Here is a 17,303-nt window from a genome sequence, read left to right as displayed (position 1 = left end):
CTTGTGTTGCGTCTCTCGATTCCATCCAACCCCTCTCAAGCTACCACATAGATGCGCTGGCCTCGCGACTAAGTCCTGACACTAAGGACATCTGCCGTGACAATTCCACGACAGTTGGCGCCCACCGTGGGGCCTGCGCACGGTGGTGTTGAGTTCTTGAAGGGATCTCTTTCAGGGATCGAGAAATTACAACCTGCCGGATCAGTAAGAGCCGGCGTGGAAGAATTCACATCAACTACGAAGTTCATCAGTCAAGATTGAAGAAATTTTCAGCAGCGGCGTATACAAGATTGAGCATAAAAGTTTAGGGTTGCATCTGTGCTGCACGCTGTTTTTTTCTGTCACAGTGACGATGGAAGCTTCCGTAGCAAATTCAACATATGCCCTGTGGCTCGTGTTCTGATCGAAACACGCAAATCCGATCTGCCAAGGGATACAGAGACAAGACTCGAGTTGATCTGATCTTATTACTACTGCTCCCACTTCCTATGGTAAAGCGTCGACCATTGCTGTATATTTGTACTCCGTACATAATCTGTTGCCGGATCAAGTACCGAGACAGACAACGATCTGCTGATGCTATTTTCTGGCACGAAGACTAAATCAAATCGCAGCGGTCATCCAGTCCTAATTACGTCATGAGACGGCTCAAACAATAAGTTCATCAATTGCAATGGCCACTGAGTAAAGAGTGCGAGGACAAAGTTGGATCAGAGAAAAGAAGCACTTCGAGTTGGATCGTAACTTGGCTACCAAATCCGACTGCTAGTCCTCCAATCTTCAGAAGAAGAGCAGGGCTACATATAGACCATGTTCGGTCTGAGTTCCAAAAAAAAAGGGACGCTGTACGCGCTGCCGCGGAGCATCTACGTATGTACGATAGCAGTCAAGTCGCAAGCAGCATCCATGTTCTCTAGCGGCAGCTGGCTCCATGCACGGAAGTCATGAAATCCCACATGGATTTGTCCCTACGCAAAGGAATCAAGTGATTGAGAGAAAACTACGCCATCATGTACATATACACAGTACATCCAATCCAACCTCCACCGAAGATGCATGGATACGAGGTTAAAACCAAATCAGTTACAACGCTGCTTACACGACGGGAAGTGGACCAGGCTACAAGATTTGGTCTCCGCCTCGGTCTTTGCCGGCGCTTCTCCGGGCAGCCCCGACTGTATGGTCTTTTCAGCGAGTTGCCTCGCCCTGCGCGTGAGTCGCCCACGCCTTTCTTTCTTACGGCCTCTACTGCAAGCCGGCCTCGGCCGGCCGCTGCTGTCCGCCTTCGAGACCTCCGTCTCCGCCCGCCTCGGCCGTAGCGGGGCCGAGCTGCCGCCTATTGTCGCCTCTGCTAAGGCCCGTGGCCTCGCCTCGCTCTCCGCCCGCAGTGGCCCTGCCTGCGCCCCGCCGCGGCCGGCTCCGCGTCGCCGCTGGGATCTCCGCCTTTGCTGAGGCTTCCGAGCGGCCGCGCCCCCACCGCGAGTCACCCTTGCCAGCGCGGCCCGGCCTCCGTTCGCCCCTTCAAGTCGCCTCCGCCGGCTCAGTCGCCGGCCTTTACTGCGATCCACCGTCGCGCTGGCCTCTCCTCGTGAGAGGCCTCGCCTCGAGCTGGCTCTGCTGCTTCCCTGTACCACTGTTTCCTGAAAAGTCAAAGCAGTCAGGTGTTTAAAAAAAAAGAAAAAGAAAAGGAGGGGGCCTTATAGAGCTCACAAGAGAAAGACAAACAATGGCTGATCGTCAGATTTCTCTGTTTGCATCGGATGGGCTGTACATCACGAGGATATGTACGGATGCTAAAGGCGGATCATCTGGGGTCTGAACAAATCAGCTTAATCTACATCAACCTGCCGGAGCCGCGTTGAGCCGCCCTTGCCGCTTTGAGCCGCCGGAACTATATCGAGTCGCTGGTCTGCCTGAGCCACCTCTGTCGCGATAAACGAATCATCCGTCGTCCAAACAAATCAGGTGATATCCATCCAAGTTTGTTTTATTAGCACATGTTATTTTTGTCAAAGAACAAGTTTATCTTTGCCTTGGTCTGCAATATTCTTTATGCAGGGCAATTATTTATGACAAAAAGTGATATTATACCGCGGAGATGGAGGCACCCCAACATCTTTTGGCACAGGTGGTCGTCGTTACTCAACGGACTCCCGCACCGGCTTACAACGCCGTGGCCGTCTCTCGCGACCACGCCGGCTTACAACAAGGAGGACAACTTGCCCGTCCGCACCGGTTTACAACGGCCACGGCCGGTTCATCTATCTGTGCCGCCTCAGATGTTGCGGTCCTATTTACCGTCCGTCTCTCGCGGCCTGGTCTACATCAACACACCGGGCCGCACCTGTCTGCATGAGCTGTTTATTGGGTATGAGCAAGTCACTGCTTGGGTAGCCCGGTTTTCTTCCAACAAATTGGAGGCAAGTTATCATGTCTTATCAGCCGCCGTCTGCACTGGATGGCTCAATGGGTAGGTGCACAAGTCGCCGCCACTACGGTTTGTTTAACTTCAAACAGCCAGTTGGAAGGAACCATTGGCCGAGTTGCTGACACGGCTCATACAGGATCATTTATAACCCGCCGCAGTCACCTCAACCTTCTGTGGATTCACATCGCGCTATCAACACCAATGATATACACCTTATGCTATGGTCAATATGGAGAATCTCAAAGCCAACTCCTCGAGTCGTCTTGAGACTCGGGGGCTACAATGATATGACTCGGCAGCATTGGTCGGTTTCAATGCATTCAAGAACTCCGGGTCATTGGAGGGAAAAAATAACCCGGTCACGGAGGCTACCGCCATATTGGTAAAAAGTTTAAAGGCCGTCAGAAAATTTTCGGCTTAAAAAGAAGGATTCCGGTTTAGATCCGGCTCAAGAGACTTGACATCTCCCACAAAGCACTGAAGCTCTTAAATATCCGGTTTAAAATCCGGTTCAAGGGAAATTTATCTGCCACAAAGTTTTGAAGCTCTCAAATCCGGTTCAAGGTAAATTTGTTTATCACAAAGCTTTGAAACTCTCAATATCCGGTTTTTCCGGTTCAAAAAGAATTTATCTCTCGCAAAAGTTCGAGTTCTCAGGAAAAATTAAAGGGACCAAAAAGAGTCTGTTACAAAGCACAACCCAAACATAGGTACCCTGCTTTAATGACCATTGGGAGCTGATCGTATTCGAATTTAGCTTAACCCTTTAGGTGTGACCCTGATCGTATTCGAATCAGAGTCGTTAAATATTCTCATGATCACTAGGGGGCTTCCTGTTCAAACATAGGTCGTATTCGAACCAAAGAGAACATAGCTGTCGGTACCCTCTTGATCGGCACACTGCCGAGCTCACTAGGGGGCTTCTTGATCGTATTCGAATCATAGCTCAACCCCTTTTGGGAACCGACGTGGATCGTATTCGAATCAGCGTCGTTAAACAACTCTCAAGGTCATTTGGGGGCTTCCTGTTCAAACATAGGTCGTATTCGAACCAAAGAGAACATAGCTGTCGGTACCCTCTTGATCGGCAACGCCAAAGCCACTGGGGGCTATATGATCGTATTCGAATCTTAGCTTAACCCCTTTGGGACGGTTTTCTGATCGTATTCGAATCAGAAGCCTCAAATTTTTTGAAGTCTCTTTTTGCAAACAATTTTTGAATTTTATTTGAAGCTCTTTTGATCATATCTAAAGTGTATATCAGTAATTGCTATTTAACCCGGTTTGACTTTGGATGATAAGTCGCCATCATATGACAATCATAAACATTTGGAAGTCATGATTTCTAAAGATTGGGTTATCACCCTTACTGCACAGGTCACATAAACCGGCAGTGAAAATTCAATATCACAGGTATAATATTATTATTATAGTTATGTTTCAAAGTTATGATTCATAACAGGCTTATCTGTGACTCCTTGTACACATCAATGGTTATATGTGAGATATTATGACCCGCCCTGCGGTAAACCGCCAAGGGATCTTGTGATCTAATTATGTGCAGGATAAGACTACATTTGGGTGGTTACCCGCCCTAGTTTTTGACGTTAAGTCGCCAGGGCGTATGTTGTTTAAACTTTGCAGGATTTACAGAGCTATGACTTACATAAATGATTAAATTCAAGCCCATCATCATAGATTGTAATTGGTGTCTCAAAAGGGTTATCAATTCTTGATTTTCTCAAAGGCTATAAGCCGCCGGGTTGTACAAATTCCGGCTTACAATGGAGGCGTATTAAATCGCCATCGGCCAAGAGCCGCTGGGTATTTAAACTCCGGATTGACTTATTAGCAGATGAGGTATTCAATGTCGCTTTGGCGCAATGGCTATTATTTTATCAATGGATATGATTTATTCTACAATGGAAAGAATAGTCCCTAGTCGCTGCAGGCTTACGACCCGGCACTTGGGGGCTACATTATTTAAATTGAGATCACATCAAATATGCAAGTCCCATGTCACTGCCAGCATGCACCATGGCACTTGGGGGCTAATGTAAAGACAATTTTTGCTCAACTTATTGAAGACCCGACTCATCACATTGTAATGAGCCGGCCCTTGGGGGCTACCAATTGCTCCTGTCGAAAATTCAAGGTACACAAGCCTTAATCTATTATATTGAAAGATCCACTACTCAGTTGGTAGAGTACAAAGCTCTTAACCTTGTGGACGTGGGTTCAAGCCCCATGGTGGAGATTACATCATATGCTGTTATTATCAATGAATCATATACAAAGTCCCAGCTCGGTAATATCTTACTAACCCGGCCCTTGGGGCTACACGTTGCTAGTCAAGTTTACATGATCATATTTACAAAATCCCTGCTCATTATTATATAATGACCCGACCCTTGGGGGCTACACTGGTTGAAGTTTTTATGAGCATAAGGCAATTACAAGTCCCAGGTTGCTGCAAGCATGACAACCCGGCATTTGGGGGCTACATATGTGGAATATTCAGTTTATGACTAATGATTGAGATGAATAACCCGGTTTTCTTCAAGGTTGCAACGCTTATATTGAAGCAAGTCTTAAGTTATCACTATGTTCTCCTCTTAAGACTTGGGGGCTACAGGTGATATGCATATAAGGGAGAAAAAAATCTTTAAATTCTCAGTTTGGAGCAGACCAGATTGACCCGTGTTTGCAACAAGCATGACCCGGTGTCACCAATAATAATGACCCGGCGTCGGCAACAGTTATGACCCGGTGTTATCAATATTTACAAGACGGTAATTTTGGCAATTATAACTAGCCAGCCTCTACATCTTTAAACTGGCGGATCACCAAATGAATCTTGAGTCTAAGATGTTTATTAAGCCGGAGTTTTGGAAACCGACTCAAATGGATTATTTCTTATAATATTTCTCTACAAGAGCCAATGTCAGCAAATTGGTTATGAAGCTGGCCTATTGACCTGGATTTTTTAGAAGAAGTGCCTGGATTTTTTACATTGGCAAGGTTTGGACATATCTACATTTGCTATAAGATCTTGAGTATGCATCCAGGAGGAAATGACAAGGACTTAAAGATGATCAGGTGCCGGTTCAGGAAAATATTTAACCCGGCGCACAACCTATCAAGTTTGTTCTTGTGTTTATTTTACAGGATCAGTTTAACATGGATAAATCCAAATTAAACTGGGGGCTAATGTCGGGGATATACCCCGCGGTATGACCCGGCCGGGAGTATGACCCGGCCGGACTTGACGCTTCATCGTAACCCGCCGGAAGATTGGCAACTCATGAGCCTGGCGACTTAATGATGGCCCCGACAGCGGGTCAGATGGATGACAAGGGCCCAAGGCCCAGTAGGCCGGGACGTGTTATTATGGGCCGGCTTAAGACGGAAGGCATGAGGAATATTTCCTTTACCAGGAAGCAAGACCCGTACTTGTATCCGACTTGTAATAGAGAATAAGTTAGTTCTAATCCTACTAGGACTCTACATGTAAAGCCGCCTCTCCAACTTATATAAGGAGGGGCAGGGCACCCCAAAGAGGGACAAGCAATAAGAAACAATCTCTAGGGCTAGACACAAAGAGCCGGCTTACCGACGACTCTCTCATGAGCATAATGAGACCTAGCCACAAACAGCATGTAGGGCTATTACCGGATGATGTTTCCCGGGGCCCGAAGCTGTCTAAATCCTTGTCTTGTGTTGCGTCTCTCGATTCCACCCAACCCCTCTCAAGCGACCACATAGATGCGCTGGCCTCGCGACTAAGTCCTGACACTAAGGACATCTGCCGTGACAATTCCACGACACTACGGGTTCGGGAACTATGTAGACATGACCGAGACACATCTCCGATCAATAACCAACAGCGGAACCTGGATGCTCATATTGGTTACTACATATTCTTCAAAGATCTTTATCCGTCAAACCGCAATAACAACATACGTTATTCCCTTTGTCATCGGTATGTTACTTACCCGAGATTCGATCGTCGGTATCATCATACCTAGCTCAATCTTGTTACCGGCAAGTCTCTTTACTCGTTCCATAATGCATCATCCCAAAACTAACTCATTAGTTACATTGCTTGCAAGGCTTATAGTGATGTGCATTACCGAGAGGGCCCAGAGATACCTCTCCCATACTGAAGAAACAAATGAAAAAAAGAATGAAAGAAGAAAAAAAGAAAAAAAATGAATAAAACCGAACAAAATAAAAGAAAATGGACAAACGAAAAAAAAAAGAAAACCAGTGAGAAACCAATTCTTTTCCTTCTAATATGTTCTGTCCAAGTAGTTGTATATGAATTAGATGTTGTCCTAGTGATTATTGGTGCCATAAAGCAATCTGGAGGTTAGTGTAACAAAAAGCAACCTAGCGGTTCCAGGCTCGCCACCTCTAGCCTCGGCCTTACAGCCCTTAGGCCGCCACACTTAATCAAGAACATAAAAAGGTTGATGAGCGCTTCTTCAGGAGCTTCACAACGATGTGGCACGCTCACAGCCACCTGCCGCGTGTCGCGCTCTGGGTATTCCCTTCGGATTTTTTTCCGCACGCGTTTTCGGCTTTTTAAAAGGTTTTTTCTGTGTTTTCTACGTTTTGGTTTTTCAACGGTCTTCCTTAGCTTTTGCGCGAAAAACGCGTTTTTTTACTTCCGCGAGAGGCACGGTTTTGCTTCCGCGAAAGGTACAATTTGCTTTTGAGAGAGGCACAACCATGCCTCTCGGAAATGGAAAAAAACACTTTTTTGTTTTTTTTGTTCTTCCGCGAGAGGCGCGGTTTTGCTTTCGCGAGAGGCACGCCCGTGCCTCTTAGAAATGAAAAAAAACATGTTTTCTGTTTTTTTTTCTTTCGTCAGAGGCACAGTTTTGCTTCCGCGAGAGGCACGGTTTTGCTTCGCGACTCTCGGAAACGGGAAAAAACATGTTTTCTGTATTTTTGCTTCCGCGATAGGCGCGGTTTTGCTTCCGCGAGAGGCATGGTTATGATTTCGCGAGAGGCGGGGACGTGCCTCTTTCGGAAAGGAAAAAAACCATGCTCTCAGTTCGGCTTGTTCGTCCGGGTTTTTTTATGAAAAAAGTTGTTAAAACCTATCAACATGGGATCTAGTTTTGAAGATCTGGCCGCGAGGAGTCAACGGTGAAAAACGGTTTGAGCTTTGAACACACGGTTTAAGAGATAAAACATTTTGAATAAACACATGTATGAAAAAAAGAAATACTCTCAGGTTGCGACAAGTGGCGCACACGCAATGCATCACTTGTCACAATCTGGGAAGGTGGGAGTGATCTTTGTGAGAAGTACTTCTCAATTAGTGATTTCGTAAAAATAATGCCTCAAAAGAAATCAAGAACACCAAAAAGGAAAATCCTATTTGCCGCATTCTGCTGCAGATTGTCGTTGATTCGCACATAGGGAGCAATCAGCAATCGACATGGGCCGGCCCAATTATCTTTAAAGAACGGGCTACAGTACGTGCCGGTTTTAGCTACATTCTAGGAGGTTCGAGTTGGATTTTCCTTTCACTAGGAACCTTCTAGATGGTAAGGGAAGGTTCCTGAACCGGTTTTATGTCTTTTTCTGTTTCTTTTTCATTTTTTCTTTTCTATTATTTTTTCTTTTTCTTTCCTTTTTCGCTTTTTATTTTCTTTGTTGTTTTCCTTTCCTTCCTTTTTTAATTTAAATTTTACTTTTATTTTTCAACAATTCTTCAGAAATTTTGAAAAAGTTTGCATTTTTTAAATCATTTTCTAAAAAGTTCCTGTTTTCAAATTTTTTTCACAAACTCCAAAAAAGTTAGAATTTAAATATTTATTTTATACTTTACAAGAAATGTTAGAAAATTCCAGAAAAATAGAATTTCAAATTTAAAAATGTTAGCATTTTATTTTTTGTTCACAAATTTGGAAAATATTGGGAAGTTCAAAAGATGTACCCACTTTCAAAATTTGTTTGCAAATTCAAAAATGTTCAAGTTTTCAAAAAAGATTCAAAATAACAAAAAAAATCCGGGGATCTCAACAAATGTCGCCTTTGAATTTTTGTTCAAAAATTTAAAAAAAAATTTCCGGAATTTCACTTTCCAAATATGTGCACGAATAAAAAAAAGCCATGTTTTCAGAATAAAAAATCTTTCTTTACAAAATCATGAGCAAAATGACCTTCTAGGTGTTAGCTTACTGGTCAACAAAGCTAGTGTTTGCTTTGAGACAATTATATAAATAATAGAACATTCGACATGGTACACAACTGTAGTATGAAGACAACATTAGGATAGAGAAATACACTACAAATTTAGACGAAGAGAAAATAAATTAACAACCTCTCAGAGAGCAAAACAAAATATTGGTTATCATCACCTTGTAGTACATTTGCCAAGCCTTGTAGTGCATTTGCCAATAGTCACCTCTCTGCATCAATAATAGAAATTGTACCTTAGTCCGCCTACTAGAAAATTGAGATATTACTTTTTAAGTTAATTGATATGTTAAATTCTGCAATAGCTTCGGTCAACAGGTAATTTTACTGGGCATGATAGTGCTTGTTAAAAAAACTACTACAACAAACTGCAACATTCCATTAGATTTAGTGTCGGTTCATTATACTAGTGTTAATCTCAATCTGGTCATTTCTGGTGCCAAGGAATCTAGATCAGTCCATGAAAGTTTGATAATTATGTGATTTGACCGACGCCGGGTCGAGGGCTAGGTGCTGAGCCTCGGGGGCCTTCGCAATCGGATCATCGCCAGGGATTGGCATGTGCAACTATCGATTCATTATATTGGTAGTAATCTCGACGGGCTATAGCACGTAGCTGGAACACCGGATGGGATTCACATGAGGCTTTTTACCCGGGTCCATGCCCTTACAGTGGACGCAAAACTCGAGAGAAGTCCATATTACAACCTTGAACTACCACTAATGTCCAAAACAAAACCATGAACTATAAAACCGTCTAGTTTACAAGCCTCAACTTTCAAAACCGCACGAAAAACAACCCCCGAGTGGTTTTTGACGGTTTTTACTTGTTTTGACTAGTCAACATCCAAGTCAGCGACCAGTCGTCCGCCACATCATCATGTCCCATAGAACCCCCACTCTAGATTCTCACTCATCTCTCCCTCCCGCACCACATAAACATCATCACAATGGTAGGGTTTGTTTGTTGTCTGTGGAACTTCCCGGATTCCAACTAACACATCGATGAAACATTCCGTGAAACACACTGCAAGCCAAAATAAGTTCCAATACAATATAGTAAGAAGTACAGTTTCGTGCTTACACCACAATCCACAAAAGAAGGGAAAATTCTCTGAATTCCTCTCATGTGGCAACGTCATCTTTAGTGATCATCTCTTCCCATGTCACTCTGAGATCATCTTCAGTGTCAGATCGATCAGCCTCTTCGTTTGTATACACACAATATGGTTGGCATGGAATTCATCTCTTCCCGGCATCACTTCAACTAGAAGTTGGCGCCCCTCATGTGCAGCAATTTGTGTGCTTGTTTTTCCTCAAAGGGAATACATTCACATTTCATGTCATGATAATTAGTGATTCACATATACCATAACAGAAAACCAATGGACATAATTAGTTTTTCAGGTGAGTCTATGTATAGAGTTGTGACTGCCTGAGCACGAAGGCATAGCGAAGCCCAGAAAAGCTTCTGTCTAGGGAAAGTCCCACAACCCATCATATTTATCAACCATGGTGAATTGAATGACTAAACAATTGATGTTCATACTCTTATATTCTTATTTAGTGCAACTAAACATCACAAACCACAAGGTTAACTGGAATATTATAATCTAGCTCTCGGTAAAACATAAATGGTCATTAGCTCGTGCTAAAGTTAGGTTGTCGATTAGCATCAAGAAGAATAAAAGTAAGGTAGTTTCATTTCTGATGATGTCAAATACACACTAAAAAATAGGAAACAAAATATGCTTGGTTATGCCGTTGATTTCATGAAACAATGGTCAAGAAACTCCATGCAAAGTTGACACATTAGTTACCATATATAACGGAGCAAAATGTGGATAAACATGTCCTCGCAGCACCATTGACTAAATCATTTCTCTTGGATCCTATCTTTATTAATCCAGGTTATATAACTTGCTAAGCACCTTATGTATAATGAACCATTTAGAAAAGACATGCCTTTAAACAAGAAAAAAAGAGGAGAGTTAATTGTTGTTTACTTAGAATAGTGTTTCAACTTTTCCTTTAGAGTGTGTACAGCAAGAATAATTGGTTGCTACCATTCCACTATGAACCATATCAATTCGTCAGATGGTGCACTACAGGAAAACATGGCAATTGTCTAAATTATGTGGTCAATTATTATTGAGGCATGTAGATACTGTGCTAAGTTATGAAAGTGGGAAGAATAGGAAAACATACAAAAAATGTCAACACGCGATATATATAAAAATGGCCTTATGTTCATCCCCTTGATTTTTATGAGCTTTTAGACAATCCAATTTCATGTGAGGTTGCTTCCATGTTGACTGCATTTTTTTCAATTGCTTAAAGGAGATATCCTTTCACTTTCTAGGTAAAATCATGCACATAAATTATCACGTGAACACATTTTCCCAATTCTCTCTAGTAATAATCTAAGGTAACCTATGCTTAAAGTATATACTTGCTCCATGTTCAAAACTGACCCAAAAACAATTTAGGCATGTCCATGAAGAGACTAAGTTGTTTTTGTACAATAATAAGTGGGAAACAATAGATCCTCTAATAGACATTTGTTCAACTCTAAATAAAACAAATTCTTTTTGTACAAAATCATGAGCAACATAACTTTCTAGGTCATCGCTTACTGGTCAACAAAGCTGGTGTTTTTTTACTGTACATAGTAGGGAAAATCCCCACTGTATTTTTTTAATAAAAAGGCCCCAAATGGCAGGCCTTAGAGCATCTCTAGCAGACCCCGCATAAATGCTCAAACCCGCAAAACTTTTGCGTTTTACAGTTTTGGGCGAAAAAAGTGTCCAGAACAGAAACCGTAAAAATGGGCCAACCCGTAAAATTTTTAAGGGCCACCGCAAATGCACACCCGAAACCCTTATCTTTGGAGGTTGGAAGGCCGAATCTAGGGGGCCCCGTATACCGGTCAAACCTCGTCAGAGCAAACACGCCGCCGCGGAGTTTGCCGGAATCCGCCCTAAACTCGCCGGAATTTATCACCGCACATCGGAAAAGGCCGCTAGACGCCGCAATCGATCACCGCCGGTTCGAACTGGACGAGCTCGATATCGTCGTGGCCTCCCATGACCTCAGCCTGGCCGCCGGAATCCTCCCGACGCGGCAGGCCAAGGGGCACGGCTCGCCTGGCAATAGAGCAAGGCGCGGACGACGGAGGCGACGGGGCGTGGACGACGGAGGCGACGGCGCGTGGCCGGCAAGGCTGGGCGCGACCGACGCGGTGATGGGGCGCGATCGGCAGGGACGGGGCGCAACCGATGGGCGATGGGGCGCGGCCGACGGGCGACGGGGCATGTCCTGCGGACGATGGGGCGCGGCCGACGGGGTTGGGCGCGGCCGGTGTGGCCGGCGCGGCCGGCTGGACGAAGGGGCGGCAACTGCCGGACAAGAGGAAGGAGCTTTTTATTCCTGTTTTACAGATTGTTTTATTGTATCTGTTCGGCCGTGCTAGTTTTCGACCCGCAAACGTGATCTTCGTGAAACTGCAAACGCGTTTTGCGGGTCAAGTTTTTGCGGGGTCTGCTAGAGTTGCTCTTACAGGATTGAGGTATGCCAACAGAACAAAAAAAGGACCTGAAAGAAAATAAAATAAAAGATAGCTAAAAGGGTAAACAAAGAGACAGATAAAAACATAAGAAAAGAAAAATGCAAGAAAATTACAACACAGAGTCCAGCCATGATTGATACAGGGTGGGGTATTTTTTCTCTTCATTCTGAATTTTAACAAATTGAGCTCCATGAAGTAGGTGTCCTTCCATCTTTGAAATGAGGGGGGGGGGGGATTTGCTGGAATATCCAGTTGTTTCTTGTTATCTAGATGGCCCATGAAGCTGGAATGATGATGTCCATAGCAAAAAGCAATGCCAGACTCTGCTTCATATCTTCAATGGTCTGTAAAACTGACAGAGCTACATTTCTGTTGGGGCAAACAAAGTTCCAACAAAAATTGGCAAAAGGGCATCCCTAGAATAGGTGAAATAATGTTTCTTCCTATTGACAGTCCATCACAACACAGTTGTATGTGTCTAAATGAAATGTTTTCCTTCTGAGTAGGTTTCTTATGTTTACTTTTTCATGGAGTACCGTCCAGAAAAAAACTTTGTGCTTGAGTTGACATGATGTGTTCCAAACCCACTGAAAGTGGGGTGGTACAATTTTAACTCCAATCATGCAGTTATATGCTTTTGAAGAAGAGAAATTAGCAGACCCCATAAATAGCCCCAGGTATCATTACAATCCCTGTATTCAGATGATGTAACCTCCTCACAAATGATCTCAAGTTGCTAGAATTCCTCATAAGCTTTTGTAGACAGGGGTAGGTGAAACTGGTCTTCCAAATATTCCAAAAGTTGATAGCTTCCTGAACTGATAATAGAGTATTCTTTGTAAAAGAGAATAAGTGAGGCATGCCTTGAAATAGACATGTAGAGTGCCATTGATCATTCCAAAATAGAGCAGATTTCTCATCACCAATATTGCATATGGCCATGGATTTGAATAAGTCAAGCAGTTTCAAATTTTCCTTCCACCACAAAGAACCAACCATGTTCTGACCAGGCAACGAGCCATTACTGTAATAAGTTTCCCAAATCAAATTTACCCATGGAATGTTGTGTTTGTTAAAGAATTTGTACAAGTTTTTCAGCAAAAGAGCTAGTGTTTGTTTAGATAATTAGATAAATAATAGAAGTTTCGAAGCAGTACACAATTGTAGTATGAAGACAACATTACGATAGAGATATACACTAAAAATTTAGACGAGGAGAAAGGAAATTAACAACCTCTCAGAGAGCGAAACAACATGTTGATTATCATCACCTTGTAGTGCATTTGCCAATAGTCACCTCTCTGCATCAATAATAGAAATTGTACCTTAGCCCACCTACCAGAAAAATGAGCTATTTGTTTTTAAGTTAATTGATATGTTAATTTCTGCAATAGCTTGGATCAACAAGCAATTTTACTAGGCATGATAGTACTTGTTATAAAAAATGCTACAACAAACAGCAACATTCCTTGAACGTTAGTATCAGTTCATTATACCAGTGTTAATCTCAGTCTGGTCCTTTTAGGTGCCAAGGAATCTAGACCGGTCCATGAAAGTTAGATAGTTATGCGACTTGGCCGACGCCGGTTGGGCTCGATGGAGTTTACAATTCATCATGTATGGTTTCTAGGTGATCATGATCCTCCTATAGGCCGACATGCGACTGGTCCAGGGCTAGGTGCTGAGCCTCGGGGGCCTTCGTGTCGGATCATCGCCAGGGATTGGCGTGTGCAACTGTCGGTTCATTAATCTCGACGGGGTATAGCGTGTAGCCAGAACACCAGATGGGATTCACATGAGGCTTTTTACCCAGGTCCATGCCCTTACAGTGGACATAAAACTCAAGAAAGCGTCCATATTACAACCTTGAACTACCACTAATGTTTAAAACAAAATCATGAACTACAAAAAACCATCTAGTTTACAAGCCGCAACTTTCAAAACCGGACAAAAAACAACCCCCGGCTTGTTTTTGACAGTTTTTACTTGTTTTGACTAGTCAACATCCAAGTCAGCGTCCAGTCATCCACCACATCATCATGTCCCACATCACCAAGCCATAGCCACCACCGTCTCCTCCAGTCATGCCAATGGTGGGGAACACAGTAATTTCAAAAAACTTCCTACGCACACGCAAGATCTATCATGGTGATGCATAGCAACGAGAGGGGAGAGTGTTGTCTACGTACCCTCATCGACCGAAAGCGGAAGCATTATGACAATGCGGTTGATATTGTCGTACGTCTTCACGATCCTAGTACCGAAAGTACGGCACCTCCGCGATCTGCACACGTTCAGCTCAGTGACGTCCCACGAACTCTCGATCCAGCTGAGTGTCGAGGGAGAGCTTCGTCAGCACGACGGCGTGATGACGGTGATGATGAAGCTACCGGCGCAGGGCTTCGCCTAAGCACTACGACGATATGACCGAGGTGGATTATGGTGGAGGGGGGCACCGCACACGGCTAAGACAATGTCTGTTGTGTTCTAGGGTGCCCCCGGCCCCCGTATATAAAGGAGAAAGGGAGGAGACCGGCCGGCCCTAGGGCGTGCTAAGGAGGGGAGGAATCCTTCTCCTTTCCTGGTCCAACTAGGAGGAGAAGGGGAAAGAGGGAAAGGAGAGGAAGAGGAGAAGGAAAGGGGGGCGCCCCCCTCCCTAGTCCAATTCGGACTCCCTATAGGGAGGGGCCGCGGCTGCCCCTTGTGGGCTGCCTCCCCTCTTCCCTATGGCCCATGTAGGCCCAATCTTTCCCCGGGGGGGGGGGGGGGGGGTTCCGGTAACCCTCCGGCACTCCGGGTTTCTCCGAAATCACCCGGAACACTTCCGGTGTCCGAATATAGCCGTCCAATATATCAATCTTCATGTCTCGACCATTTCGAGACACCTCATCATGTCCGTGATCATATCCGGGACTCCGAATTACCTTCGGTACATCAAAATACATAAACTCATAATATCGATCGTCACAGAATGTTAAGCGTGCGGACCCTATGGGTTCGAGAACTATGTAGACATAACCGAGACTCATCTCCGGTCAATAACCAATAGCGGAACCTGGATGCTCATATTGGTTCCTACATATTCTACGAAGATCCTTAGCGGTCAAACCGCATAACAACATACGTTGTTCCCTTTGTCATCGGTATGTTACTTGCCCGAGATTCGATCGTCGGTATCTCAATACCTAGTTCAATCTCGTTACCGGCAAGTATCTTTACTCGTTCCATAATGCATCATCCCACAACTAACTCATTAGTCACATTGCTTGCAAGGCTTATAGTGATGTGCATTACCGAGAGGGCCCAGAGATACCTCTCCGACAATCGGAGTGACAAATCCTAATCTCGATCTATGCCAACTCAACAAACACCATCGGAGACACCTGTAGAGCACCTTTATAATCACCCAGTTACATTGTGACATTTGGTAGTACACTAAATGTTCCTCCGGTATTCAGGAGTTGCATAATCTCATAGTCATAGGAACATGTATAAGTCATGAAGAAAGCAATAGCAACATACTAAATGATCAAGTGCTTGAAGGAAATATGCCCTAGAGGCAATAATAAAGTTGTTATTTATATTTCCTTATATCATGATAAATGTTTAGTATTCATGCTAGAATGGTATTAACCGGAAACTTAGTACATGTGTGAATACATTGACAAACAGAGTGTCACTAGTATGCCTCTACTTGACTAGCTCGTTGAATCAAAGATGGTTAAGTTTCCTAGCCATAGACATGAGTTGTAATTTGATTAACAGGATCACATCATTAGATAATGATGTGATTGACTTGACCCATTTCGTTAGCTTAGCATTTGATCGTTTAGTATATTGCTATTGCTTTCTTCATGACTTATACATGTTCCTATGAGTATGAGATTATGCAACTCCCGAATACCGGAGGAACACTTTGTGTGGTAGCAAACGTCACAACGTAACTGGGTGATTATAAAGGTGCTCTACAGGTGTTTTTGATGGTTCTTGTTGAGTTGGCATAGATCGAGATTAGGATTTGTTACTCCGATTGTCGGAGAGGCATCTCTGGGCCCTCTAGGTAATGCACATCACTATAAGGCTTGCAAGCAATGTGACTAATGAGTTAGGTGCGGGATGATGCATTACGGAACGAGTAAAGAGACTTGACAGTAACGAGATTGAACTAGGTATTGAGATACCGACGATCGAATCTCGGGCAAGTAACATACCGATGACAAAGGGAACAACGTATGTTGTTACGCGGTTTGACCTATAAAGATCTTCGTAGAATATGTAGGAGCCAATATGAGCATCCAGGTTCTGCTATTGGTTATTGACCAGAGACATGTCTCCGTCATGTCTACATAGTTCTCGAACCCGTAGGGTCCGAATGCTTAACGTTCGGTGACGATCGGTATTATGAGTTTATGTGTTTTGATGTACCGAAGATAGTTTGGAGTCCCGGATGTGATCACGGACATGACGAGGATTCTCGAAATGGTCGATACATAAAGATTGATATATTGGACGACTATATTCGGACACCGGATGAGTTCCGGGGGTCACCGGATATTTATCGGCGTGCCGGGGGGATATCGGAACCCCCAGGGGAACTAATGGGCCAGCATGGGCCTTGTGGGAGAGAGAGAGGAGAGGGCCTAGGGCTGGACACGCCCCCCCTTGGGAGTCCGAATTGGACAAGGAGGGGGGACGGCGCCCCCTCTTTCCTCCCTCTCTCCCTCTCCTTCCTTCCCATTCCTCCTTCCTAGTTGGACTAGGAAAGGGGAGTCCTACTCCCACTAGGAGGAGGACTACCCCCTCTCCTTGGCGCGCCCCAAGGCCGGCCGCCCTCCCTCCTTGCTCGTTTATATACGGGGGAAGGGGGGCACCCTAGAACAAACAAGTTGATTGTTCCAAGCCGTGTGCGGTGCCCCCCTCCACCATATTCCACCTCGGTCATACTGTTGCAGTGCTTAGGCGAAGCCCTGCGCCGTTAACTTCATCATCACGGTCATCACACCGTCGTGCCAACGAAATTCTCCCTCGACACTCTGCTGGATCGTGAGTTCGTGGGATGTCATCGAGCTGAACGTGTGCAGATCACGGAGG

This window comes from Triticum aestivum, chromosome 7D, assembly GCF_018294505.1.
Source record: "Triticum aestivum cultivar Chinese Spring chromosome 7D, IWGSC CS RefSeq v2.1, whole genome shotgun sequence".
NCBI lineage: Eukaryota > Viridiplantae > Streptophyta > Magnoliopsida > Poales > Poaceae > Triticum > Triticum aestivum.
Note: the sequence above shows the minus strand (reverse complement) of the source record.